Below are 14,304 nucleotides of genomic sequence, written 5' to 3' on the forward strand. Positions count from 1 at the left end.
CATTTGCATTGATCAAAATCCAGGGTCGTCATCAATGTAAACCTCCAACTTTTATTTTATTACAATTTAAATTGACTGGGCTAGGATAGTCAAACTTGATGCATTTGACAAGCATGGTTCATTATAGTCTAGGACTCTAGGATAATAAAGTGGTAGTGTAAAATAGCCAGAGGACCTAACATGCTTACCCTCTGGGGTAAGCATGTTACTTCATGGGTTTCAGGGAAATGTTTTTATGGTTATAATCATAGCTAATCAATTCCAGTCCTTCCATAATACAGACAGAATTTGAATATTGTAAGCCTCTGCTTATGGTTTGCATGAATCTGTTATAATTGTCAGAAATTGTGATTCCATTGAAGTGAAAATGTTACAAGAAGCTAAAGACAGTGGACTGGAGGTTATACTACCAAGCAACTATTTTAACATGGCTTAAAGCAGACATGTCAAACACAAGGCCCAGGGGCCAGATCTGGCCCGCGAAGTGGTTTCATGTGGCCCGCGAAGCCATCCTGGAAACAGTGAGGGAATGGCCCCTGCTGCCTTGGCCCCAGCCCAGGCTGGCCAGGAGCCATTGTACAATTTTGTGGTGGTCATCTATGCTGAAATACATTCAGTGTTAGCTCCACAAGGCCATCTGGAAACAGTGAGGGACCGGCCCCTGCCGCATCGGCATTGCCCCCTGGGTGCACGCTGGGGAGGTATCACCCTTTGTGAGGAATGAAGAAATGCACCATTGCCTGGAAGTGGCCAGCACATGGCCCTGCCTACTTCAGGCAGGCTAGGGGCTGGGCAGCATTGTGCTTCTCTTCAGATTTGTGCCACCTGGCTCAGTCTCTCGGCACTGTGAGAAGAGGGCCATATGCTGGCCACTTCCAGGCAATGGTGCATTTCTTCATTCCTCATGAAGGATGACACTTAGGAAGGAAGGAAGTAGAGGGAGAGTCTGTGGAAAGTCCTGCCTTAGTCCTGCCCTGCTGCCCTTTCACCATCCCCTTGTCCCCTCCTGGCCTATCCTGGGGGGTCTCCCATCCTATTGCTAAGGAAGCTTTGGATACAAAGCCAGGTCTCCTCACATGGAGAGGAAGTGGGCCTCCCTCTTGACATTGCCCTTGTACCCATCGTGAGCAACCTGGCTAAGGAGAGCAAGCACAGCAGCTGGGCACCCCCTTGGGGAAGTGGGGCTGGGCTTAGTGCTGTGGGTGCTTGAAGGCTGGGCTGGGCATTTGACCTCCGCACCACTGTCCAGCCCCCCCCCTGCATGGCCTGAGAGGAACAGTGAGGCTCCTCCAGTGGACCATGCCTTGGCAATTGTCCCAGTCCCATTCCTTCTGCCAGAGACCCTCAGATCTGTCTCACTCCTGCCCAGGCCCCCATAGGCACCCTTGACGCGAACAATGTAGAGCTGGCCACGCCCACCCAGTAGGTCACACGCACTCCAGCCACACCCAACCAGTAGGCCATGCCCACCCTGGCCACACCCACCCGGCCCCACAAGGGTAAGCACAATGCTGATGCGGCCCTCAATGAAATTGAGTTTGACACCCCTGGCTTAAAGAATGGATAACGCTTAAAGATAAAAGACTATTGTACCTAGAGGGGCATGGCCTACAAATTGGTTGGCATGCTTTTCTGTGTTGCGGAAAGAATAAAATACATAGATACTTTCAAAACCATTTTATAAGAAATGCACTTTTTTTTAGAATGGGAAAAAATAAAAGAAAAAATTTATATTAACATACCTGAATGGCTTTCAACAATGGAAGCCTTTGCTTACCCAAATTTAATTAACTACAATAAAGTTGTGACTTATAAAGATATTTTGGATAATGAAGGAAAATTGAAAGCTAGACAAGACCTACAAGAACAAGGTATTGACTTAGCATGGTGGCCATATTTGCAAATTCAAATGAAATATGAAAAAGATGTGAAAACAATGGGATTTTATAAAAAACAGACAGAATTTGATCAGATACTGTTAAAAACAGATGAAAAGTTGATCAAGAAAGTATAGATTTCTGTTAAATTTAAAGATGGAGGAAGAATAAGTAAAAGAAACAATGATAATATGGGCAAAGAATTTTGGATATACTATAGAATTAGAAGAGTGGCAAAAATTATGGGAAAGAAATATTAAATTAACTAAAGCAGTGCCATATAAAGAAAACTTATACAAAATGTTTTACAGATGGCACATGACACCAGTGAGACTAGTGAAAATGTTTAAAAATACTTCAAACAATTATTGGAAATGCAAACAAAGGCCAGGTACTTATTACCACATCTGGTGGACATGCCCTAAAGCAAAAAGGTATTGGGCTAAAATACATCTATGGTTGGAGAAGATGACTAAAAAACAAATAGACTTCAAATCAGAATTGATTTTCTTAGGAATAATAGGAGCCAAGTACGAGAAAGATTGCAGAAATCTAATACTACATGTATTAACAGCAGCAAGAATTATATTTGCCCAATATTGGAAAAATGAAAACTTACCAACTGAAGAAGTACTAATTAAGAAAATTCTAGAATGTGCAGAAATGAATAGATTGACTTTACAGATTAAAGAGAACTTTAGAACATGGGATAACTTTTACCAATGGATAGAAAAATGAGTCAGAGAGAAAGGAATGTGATATGTAATTTTGAATCTATATTAGTAAGAAGGCTACTGAGTGATTAATTCATACTGTTTATGATAATTAACTATATTACTGTTAATTAAATACATGTACCCAGACAATATGCTGTTTGCTAAATATTGAAAATGTTACCTGGAGAATCCCAACCCTAACCCAAACCTCAATCCTGACCCCATTTTATCCCTAACCTATAAAAAATAATAAAATTTATTTTTTTAAAAAATTTGTGATTCCATCAAGGAAACACATTTTAACTAGGTTAGAATTCTTGGGGAATTAGAAGACTTGTTTTTGGCCCTCTATTTGCACAATTTTTTAAATGTTATAATGCTGGGTTTCCTAACCTTTGAAACTTTTTAAGACATCTGAAGTTCAACTTACAAAATTCTACATGGCTGGCTGGAGAATTTTGGAAGTTAAAGTCCCCAAGTTTTAAAGTTGCCAAGGTTTGGGAAACCCTGTTGTAATGGAACCCCCAGAAAAGGTTAAATGTTTAGGCTGGGAAATTGAAAAAAACCCAACAACATCCTGGTAAAAGGCAAATTGCTTCTGTAATATTGGCAGAATTTCCTGCATAGATGCAATCACAATTTCAGCCATCTCGTTTCTTATCTAGAATGTGCATTTGCATTGAAAAGTAATCGTCAGATTTTCTTTTAATAAACAATATACTGTATTATCATTTATCCACCCAAACATTTTCACCAAGTCACATAAAGAATTTCATTGTGAAACTAATAAAATTGATATATTTACTAGTACAGTCCTCATGACATGATAAAAAATTCTCTAGACTTTCTAAGCTAGACAAAAAATATATTCCCTCTGTTTCACATTAACAGTTAATTGATTTAAATACACGGTCATTTCCAGCCATTTATTATATTATTGCTGTTAAATTACATTTGGCTTGTATATACAACCATATATATTTATTCACAACATTGGACCATGAAGATACCTGGGACCAGGATTTTTCATATATTATCACTACTACCAAATTATCCTGTATGGCTTTAATTTTGCAGAATAATTAGTTTAATAGACAACTGCCAAATTGGTCAGAAGATATTTACAATTTTGTTTGAATAAGAATTGTTTGTTGGGGACATCTAGTGGTGAATCCAAATAATAAATACTGTAGTTTTTAGACTAACAGGTGGAAGCATAGATTTAAACTGAGTTGGAACAAAAAGAACATTAAAATGGAATAATGAAAGGTCATATATGTTATTGCAGTAGCTATACTGTAGCATCAAAATCTAGAATGGTATTAATTTTGTGTTATGGTGGATACTAGCTTGGAGTATTTGGCTTATGAAAATTTAGGTAATACATTCTCAGCTAAAATAAACTTTGAACCAGGGACTTTTGAACTATGCACTTGACCATTCCGGTCCAATGAAATTCCATTTTAATGTTTAAGTTGCTTCGGGGGTAATTCTTTCTACAGTTCAATGAACCATACTTGATGCTTAGGTAAGTGGGCCACTACTTAACCAGTGGTTTGACAGTGAAAGTGAGGAAACTGCAGAGTGCCATATGATGGACTTGATTTGACGATCATATGATGGACGATTTGAGAACACTGATATAGAGGCCTGTGAAGAAAGAGGTAAAGTGGAATTATCAAGATTGGCCCAAGACTGCAGAGATGAAGGACAACATAAAGGTACTTTACAGGTAGTCCTCCACGTACAACAGTTCATTTAGTGGCCATTGAAAGTTACAACACCTCTGAAAAATGTGCCTTGTGGCCGTTTTTTCAGAGTTACGATTTTTGCAGCATCCCCATGATTTTGTGATCAAAATTCAGATGCTTGGCAATTGGCTCATATTTATGAACATTGCTGTTTCCCAAGGTCATGTGATCACCTTTTGTGACTTTCTTTACAAGCAAAGTCAATGGGGCAGCCAGATTCACTTAACAACTGGGTTACTAACTTATCAACTGCAGTGATTCACTCAACAACTGTGGCAAGAAAGGTTGTAAAATGTGGTCAAACGTAATAAATGTCTCACTTAACAACATAAATTTTGGGCTCAATTGTCTTTAAGTTGAAGACTACCTATATTTTACTTTATTGTAAGAATGGTTTCCACTGCACTGGACATGATATGCTGCGCTTTCTTTTAATGTTTTCTTATTGATTCTGTCTTCCACCATCTGCAATTGGAGTGGTTGCACATTCTCTTTATTGAAAAGACAACTGAGGAAGTCCTAGGTATTCAAAGAGTGATGGTCTGGGCATTACTTTCTTCAACAATTTTTTATTTTTTAAAAACATGTCATCAAATAGCTTAAGTATTCTTCTGAGCCCTATACAACCCCCACTGGCATTTTTTAAAAAATGAAAGGCTGTACTTCTTTCAGTGGAAGGCTGTAGAAAACAACCACCAAGTAAGATACTTTGATAGAGGGTATTTCTCAGGAGACTAAGAAGAACAAGATGTATCCTCACTAACTTTTGCTACATGAGTATTTTATGATTAGAGTTTTCCACTACATCAGTATTTTGGAGTTGCCCCTTATGACACATTTACCAAGTCCGATATGTACGCAACACTGTTGCCTTCCCACTGTAGTATTTTTCTACTTGCATTTTTACATGCTTTCAAACTTCTAGGTTGGCAGAAGCTGGGACGAGTAACAGGCGCTCACTCTGCTACGTGGCACTCGGGATTCGACCTGCCAAACTGCCGATCTTCTGATCGACAAGCTCAGTGTCCTAACCCACTGAGCCACCGCGTCCCCAGTGTGTGTGTGTGTGTGTGTGTGTGTATCAGATAAATCATCAACAGATGCAATCATACCACATGCTGAAGACACAGCCAGACATAGCAATAGAGAGATCCTGCAACAACTTAACATCCATACTTTGCATGACAGCTGCATTTCACAAGACAGAAAAGATCAGCAGACGGAGCAAATAGAGCAGCGGAACTAAAGCATATCTGTCTCACTTGTGCGGGAGGGGGTGGCCTTAAGGCTGCGTACTTTCTGGATCTCTCTTCTTGCGGGTTCCAACCAACTGCTTTGTATCTTGCCGAGGTCCCTAGGCTGTAGCCAAAATAGCTGCAATCAGAATATGCAGATAAAGCAGCGTTATGCTGGCATTGAAGGCAAGCGGAGGCAGCGGATGGAGGAGGCAGGGCTCACTCCCAATGTCTAGCCTGGGATCCGGGGCAGCTCCTTCATGTTAGTCAGACTGCCTGCTAGCTAAGCACTCGGAGCTGGCAGCCTGGTGAGCGAGTCTGACTGCATGCCACGGCCGAGCTGCTGCTAAAAAGGCCATCCCCATTTCTTCTCTGCCGCTTGTCCTTCCCAGGATGGCCTCGCACACTTTCTCGCTCACCTCCTGCGGATGAGGCAGTGGCATCCCGACTGCGGGAGGTGGAGGAGCCCCGCTGAGCGGAGGTGCTGCCAAAGAAGTGGGACCCGGGTGAGGGGAGCGAGGGAAAGGCAAGCGGGCTGGGGAGGGAGCAGCTTCTCTTTCCCTCTCTCCCTCCCTTGCTGTGTCTCCATCACCAATGTAAGCACTGCATGTGGGGAAAACCCAGCACTGGGAACTAATTGTTTACCTCTTCCGGGAGAGGAGTGGGTTGATCACCTTCGCGGCAGCCAGGACTCCTTTGCGTGTTCCCGGCCAGCGGGGCCCATGGTAGCACTGGCTGGGGATCACAGGGGCTGAGCTCCCTTGGGGCTGCAGCTTACCGGAGGGCTGGTCCGCTCAGCAGAGGCTCCAGTGGGCCACTCCCAGGGGGGATCCCGGGGCTGCCTCGCGCAGCTCCCCGGCCACGTGTGCCTTGGACGAGGCCAGCCCGGGAAAGGGACTTCCTGGCCACGCTTCTCCCAGGGGACGGGGCAGCCGGGCGCAGGGCCAATCAGGAGCCCTGAGAGAGAGAGAAGGGAAGCGAAACACATGTGCTTGTCTTTATCTCTGTCTCTCTCTCTGCAAATGGCGGAGGAGGACTGGAACCCCAGTAGAAGGCTGAAAGGGCCGCATGCAGCTCCAAAGCCACGGGTTGCTGACCCCTGCGGCCTAAGCCAAAAAAAAAGAACCATTTAACAGTGAAAACATGGAATTTTGAAATCAAGTTACTAGAAAGATAGTGGATTAATTGGAGTTTGGAGTTGGGCAGATGGTTTTGATTCTTTGCTTGGAACTCAATTTCAATCATCCGTCATGTTTTTTGCATCATGAATGCAAAACAATGGCAACATGCATTGTTGATCTGCCTTTCTAAATGGCTTGGGCAACACCTGTCTTCCCAAAGCAGAATACCTGTGTGGGTATCTAGTTGGAGGAAGCTGCACATATGAGTAAATTGTTTGTTTGTCTCCTAAATGACTTGTTTGTCTACTCTGCAAAGGTAAACACTTCATAATTAGTCAGCAAATAATACAGTCCCAGGACACTCCTACATGTAGCAACTCACTGTGAATGCAAAATGTTCTTGGTTTTTTAATAAATGGAATGAAGTACTTTTCATCTTTTTTGATTAAAATTTTGGGGATTTTTTTTTATTTACCATTTTTTGGTTCAGAATATGAATCATGAAGTATTGACTTAATATTCAGTATAATTTGAATACAAATATCACAGGAGTGTAAGTTTCACTTACCTCAAGAAAAGGCGAGTTTTTTTTTAAATCAACAAGATCTATTGGTATTTGAAATGGAGAGTTGATGGTCAAAAACCACAAGGATCCAGGGTCAGAAAAGAGATGTTCAATATTTAATGTTCAGCCCACTATTTGTTAAATTTGGAGTTATTTTTAACATTAATAAGTGTGTTCAAGACTTAACACACTTATTACATTTAGTTTTCTATACATAGTTAATGAGTAATCATGCCATTATGGCTATTTGATGTACTTTTTGGATAACCAGAAGTGGCACACAACCAGGAGCTGCCCATCTCTGATTTATCAGGTGATGACAGAGAGATGACAGCAGAGACCACTTTTAGTTGATCAGAAATGGGTAAGAAATGTATCTAGTTATGGAGAGGTATGAAGTAAATGCTTGTAAATTATAGCCAAACCTGTTTGCCTCTCAGAGCATACATAATGTCCACGCTGCTAACATCGGATGTTCTTGCTTTGACAGTATATGAAAATGCAGCCATTTCCCCCTTAACTTGTGTGTTACTTTTAGAGTTAGAATTAGATGATATGTGGTGGGGGGGTATACCAGTAGAAAGAGGTAATAAAAGAGGCAGCTTTGCACAGTAAGAAAGACTCATCGACAAGCAGTCTTGGGAAATTGGATTCACTTAAATGTGACAGAAGAAGTCATGAAATCAAGTGTAAGTGCTAACTCTTAAAGGGGAGTGTTAAGTTCACTTAACTGCCTTGATCAGCAACAAAAATGTTGGTCCTGATGGTGATCATAAGTTGAGGATTACCTATAATGAGGTCCAACAGTTCTTACTAAAGTTCCATGCTCAGTTCAGCATGGGATTCCCTGGTAGAATTTATCTTTGTTATGTTGCATTCAACTTTACAAGGCCGTCAGAAATACTAGGGTATACTGTATGTAACTTGCTGGTCCCACTTTTGATCACCCATGGCAGCAGGATTGGCATAATTAAATGACATAAGGATGCCATCAAAGGCAATAGGCCCAGAACTCTGGAATTGGTATGATATTACTTGTGTTCCAGTTCCACCAATATCTGTCATAATTTAACTAAACAAGCTTGCTTATCTATAAAAGGATTGACTTTTAAATATTCAGTTCTCTTTGGAGTAGTCACTTCATTTTGCTTATATCACTTTAACCTTCTGTGAGAACTAGCATAGCTTTCATTTGTGTTTACCCTCTAAAAGCATGACTCATATATACTGAAGAAACTTTTTTTAATATGATGCTGTCATTTAGAATTTCTTTTCACTTCCTTAAAGCCTAAATGTGATCTCTTGCTCACACACTGCTGTTCAGTCTGAAATTTAGATTTGACTCATAGGGTAGAAAATAAGCAGCAATTTCACTTGTTGAAGGAATCCATCAAATGCAGCAGTTAATTTTGGTGATTCGTCAACATATACAGGTAATGCCCAAGTTACGAGCGTTCAGATAATGCTCATTCAGTTATGTGATGAGCGCCCCCTAGTGCTTTTGTCCCAAAATTAGAAATATTGCAGCACCATGGCAGTCATTCGGCCTTACGAACAACCGCACTGGCTCTGCAACATTCACCCTGGTTATTCCCTCCTTCCCCACCCCGCCTCATGTCTCCCTAGGCACCAGGCCTTCAATAATCACCCTGCGAAGATCAAGATCCTTCGCTTTCTTGGCTGCTCCAGGCCTTCAGTGCTTTCGCAGAGAATGGAGACCAAAAGTAACGCAAGATCATGCGAGATCAGTGGGGCAAGATCTCACGCTTCTGATCTTGCGTGTGCTCATGGTACTTTAGGCCTCTGTTTTCTGCAGCAGAGAATGGAACCAAAGTCGGGGGATGCTTCCACGTGCCTCCAGAGGCTAGATCAGGATGTCAGAGACCTTTTCCAGGCCGCTGCCACCCAGATCTGAGGCTGGGGAATGCTTCCTTGCCCCTCCCCCATGGCCCGATCCAGGCTCTGGAGCCCTTTTCCAGGCCGCTGCTGCCTGGATCTGAGGCCGGGGAATGCTTCCGTGCTCCCCTGTGGCCTGATCCAGGTGGCAGTGACCTGGAAAAAGCCTCTGATGCCTGGATTGGGCCACAGTGGGGGCTGCAGAAGCATCCCCCAGCTTCAGATCTGGGTGGCAGCGGCCTGGAAAAGGCCTCCGTTTGAAGTTCATATTTGAAACAGACCTTCAACAAATTGATATTGTACAAATAATTATTATTCATTCTTGAGTCTCTAAATGACTAAGACTTTTAAAAAATTATTCCATTAATTCTCATCCAACCATATCATTTAACAGAATATTTTTTTCCTCTGACTCATGTTCATTCAGAATACAGATAATGTTTCTCTAAAACCATCCCTAACCCTTCCATTATCACTATTCACTGGACTAGAACAGGGCTTTTCAACCTTTTCACTCATTGTACCACTTTTAGGATAAGACAATATCCGAGTACCACCAGTTGCCCAGCAAGGTGTCAAAAACTTGATCAAAAAAAAGGGAAAAAAATGATAAAGGTAGTCCTCGACTTACAACAATTCGCTTAGTGACTGTTTGAAGTTACAATGGCACTGAAAAAAGTGAATTATAACCTTTTTTCACACTTATGACTGTTGCAGCATCCCCAGGGTCATGTGATTTACATTCGGATGCTTGTCAACTGATTCATACTTATAACATTCAGTGTCCCAGGGTCATGTGATCAATGGCCAGCTCATCACTCAGGTTGCAGGGTGCCTGTGAGGGGGTCTCTGATGGAGGGGAGTGGGACTGGGATGGGTGCCTTCCCTCTCTCCCATTGTCCCTTCCTTTCCTTCTCTCCCCTTCCTTCCTTCCCTCCCTCCCATTGTCCTGTGCTACGCTGCCCAGATCCCAGCCTGGTTTTGGCAGGCAGCGATGCATTCTCATCCACACGGAGTGGCCGGGCGAAGTAAAACCACCGACATCATGGCCCTGCCTGTGCGCACACAGAGGCAGAGGAGAGCGCATGCGCCTCAGCCTCTCCACGCACACAGACAGGGTGGGGATGTCGCTGGTTCACCTCCTGTTTTCAGGTACATACATTACGAACCGGCTACTTCTCCCAGTCATTTTTCCCCTACCAGAGCCCAGCGTTTGAGCCAGGTTCCCCAATCCTCTCCATGTACATCATTCTTCCTATAGCTCTCCCCAGCGCTGTCAAGAGATACCCATTTCTGGCCGCATTGCTACTGTTCTTAAGTTACATTTGCACCTGCCCAAAGGAAGAGAGTGATGCTTTTCTCCCTCCTCCAAAGGAAGGGAGACAAACCCGCATCACCAACAAGTCACCCTTCCTTCAGGTGAAGTAATCTCTGGACCCAACTTTGAGACTGTTTTAGCCTGAAGCAGAAAGTCGGAGAGCTGTGTCACTCTTGCCATTTGGACCCTCTACTTTTACACCCCAGGACCAGCTTACTTTTCAAACCTCCGATATCTAACAGAAGGGGAAACCCACTGCAAAGTTGCATCTTGCAGAGTCTTTGCCAAGCGATGCCTGTGCTCCACTGCTGCGGAAATAGAAGCGCAGCGTTTCCCGCCAGTGCAGGCAGCCCTGGTCCTGTGAGAGGCCGAGTGGGAATGAAGCAGCCCTCGGGTGTGTGCTGCAGAAAAGCCGCAAGTGCCGGTATTGCCTGGGCTCCTGCCCAGCTCGCTTGCGGAAAAGAGGCTGGTGCTAAGTGAGCTGGGCAGGAGCCCGGAATCAGCTGAGCCACGCTCAAAAGTCACACTCAGAAACGCTGGAACGAAACACCCCCCCACCCCCATTTTGGATTTTAGCTGGAGAGGCTTGTCCTGATGAGGTTTTTTTTTTTTTAAAAAAAAAAGGTTTTTAATTTAAATTTCCTCCAGAAGTTGTGGGTGTTCCCTCACTGGAGGCTTTTAAGAAGAGTCTGGATAGGCATTTATCAGAAATACAGTACAGTACTGAACTCTCTTGTGAGAACAGTGGGTTAGACTAGATGAACTTCAAGGTCCCTTCCATCTCAGTTACCAACAGTTTTGTAAACTCTACCCCCATCTCCTTCTGAATGCCTGACTGGACACGCTTAAGCTAATGGCTGGCAAATGTTTGTGTGTGTGTTTTAAAGCAATCAGAGATTTCTGTAAACTCCTGGAGACACTTAAACTAAATTACTTTAGTGGCAGCTGCAGTCATAGAGTTCTTCACCCCCCCTCTGAAAAAGCCTGAGCTGGCTAGTAACAAATGGCTTTTTTTAAAAAAAAGACTACTGCCTACTTGGCAGTTTACAAGTATCGTAGTTATTGAAACCAGAAACAGCTGATTTGCAGCTGGAAACAGCCTGCAGCAGCGGCGATAAAAGTCTCTCAGGCAGCCATCAGAGGAAATAGTAAATCAAATCTTTGTTCATTTAACAACCCATTTGATTCAATTAATGAGTTTGATTTTAAAATGTTGTAATATTGAGTCTGATTCATTTGATGATTATGAGCCTAATGGGCAGGCTCTATTAGGCTCATACCTCGGGGACTACCTGTATGTAGATTGCAAAGAAATTGTACTTCACTGGGTATGAATCAGCTTCTAGGTGGATTATAAAGGGCTGGGTTTGACTATAAAGTTCTTTAGGATATGATACCTGTTCCGACCCTAATTGGTCTAACCTGTTAAATCATCTAGGAAAAAACTAGTACTCTGTTGAAGGAAAAGTCTTCATCATGGTTCAGTCCAAGCCGGGGATAAACAACTTGGCGACTGCTTTAGAAAGAAGGTTGCAGTTTATTGAAGAGGAAAGCCAGACAGGAATATGGCTCTGGAAGAAAGAGAAAAAGGGCTGATCACATGTAGGGAGTGGGTTTTTATACCCTCTTGAGCCTTTTGTTTTGAGTTGTTTCCTGTTCCTGTTTGAGGCTATTTCCTGTATTATGTATTCTGACCTGAGTCTGGGTGTGCCCTTTAGCATCTGTGGGTTAATCCTATTATGTCCTGTCTTAGACTTTGGGTGGGGTATGTAGATTTTAGGTATCTTTGTCTTCTTAATCTTCTAGCCTAGGGCTTCCAATCTTCCTGGATTATTTACATCTGTATTTCTATAGAGCTGGTTTCTGCTTGTGGGAGGGAGACCTGGGGCTATTAAGAAAAACTGTGCATGCTTTTCTGCCTCTTTAAGATCCTTTGAGGAAATATATTTTTATGCCCTTTTAATATTTCCTTCTCTGTGGGGCTGACTTCCCACAACTCCACGTTGGGAACTAAAGGGATTTGAATTTTCTAGAAAGTTTCCCTGTAGATAATCAGATAGGTGCTATCCCAGAGTCCCTTCTTTAAGATAATGGAGCTGCTCCAGAGAACATTTTAGCCTGTTTGGAATCATACTTTTTTCCTTTTTAAAAATTTTGCTTAATGTTCATTTTAAATTTAGTTTCTGCATAAGCCATTGATGGGTAAATAATAATAAAAGTAATAAAGAATTAGAACATAAATCTGAAACTGGTCAAGTGGTTAAGGCTATTCTGATAGTCTTAACCCTTGAACATTTAGGAATATATAAAATTAGTTAAATGTCATTGAATGAGGGCTCTGCTCATATATATTATTTATATGCTGATTTTTAGGAAAAAGTGGGGAAAACAAAATCGAGAATTGCTTTCATTTACTGAATGTGATGTCATTCATACACTGACACTATATGCATCTTTCTTATTCTATTTTGCTATTTTGAAAGTTGCCCGCATGTTTTATGAGGTAAAACAATCATCACAAAAAATAGATTTGCAGCATTAATATAATCACCTGTATTTTATTTCGTATTTATTTTGAGAACAGAGACATGGCTTAATATATTCTGGACAATTAGAAGGAAGGGAAGATTCACTTTTGTATTAGAACTAATTTTTAAGGCCTTAATTTACTACACATCTCATATTGTTACATTTTAATTCAGCAGAGAAGTAACTTGATCAGCTCATTAGTCCTGAAATAAACATATTTTCTCCTACCATTTCATATAAAAATAACTTTAACCTTACCATGTCAGAGATCTTATTAATATTCTTTCTTTAGAAGGACAAGAAGATTTAAGTTTTGTTGTTCTTTCTTTCTTACTTTTTTTCTTTTTTCTTCTTAAGGACAGCTTCATATAGAATAATTTTTATAGAGAGATTACTTTTGTAAAGGAAAGCTGTAAGTACATATAAATGTGGCAGTATGCGCAGGCAAGCTTTCCACTCATGCACACAACAAATTAATATGTAATTTTCCTACACAGAACAGGTATCTGTCAGGAAAAAGTCTACATGAAAAATATCCCATAATTCAGAATATATATATTTAAGCCATTCTACACATTACAAAATAAAAATAGCAGTAATCTGTGTGGGGATTATTTTATATACTTTGTCTAATCACAGCTAATTTATTGTGATTAAAGGCACCACACTAGAAACTAGGAAACAGTCCTGTCTTCAGCATGAAAGCAACTCTCAGCCCTACGAAGAAGGCAAGGGCAAATCACTCCTGAAAAATGTTGCCAAAGACTTATCTATCCAATCACCAGGAATCCAGACTAACTTGAAGGCGTCTCCGCACGCACACGCACGCACACACACACACACAAACACACACGCAGAAAGGGTTATGATGCTCCTTTTTTTCAGATTTGCTACAGTTGAGAGAGAGATGAAAAGATTATAAAACAGAACGATTTGTTAACAAATATAATATTGTCTACAGGCCCAGGTATTACACCTCACCAAATTTGCTGTGTAGGACTTGGATATGCAGGGGAGTAGAAAGAATAAAGCGGTTGTACAAACCCACTTCTGCTCATGCCCTGTTGGCTATAGCCCTACATTTTGAATTCCACTATAAAATTTTGTTTTTATATTGTGTAGAATGGCTCAGTTTTTAGGAATCTTTCCGAGATTAGCTCTCACTAGCAGTCTTTATTTTGCGGAAAGGAACAGTTTTGGCACTGTTTTTTATTTTCAAGTTTACAAATACAAAAATCCTTGAGAATTATAATCAGTTTAATAGATTTTCTCTTCATTTACACCATTCAGGCCAAA

This window comes from Vipera berus (genome assembly GCF_964194415.1).
Source record: "Vipera berus genome assembly, chromosome: 4".
Classification (NCBI taxonomy): domain Eukaryota; kingdom Metazoa; phylum Chordata; class Lepidosauria; order Squamata; family Viperidae; genus Vipera; species Vipera berus.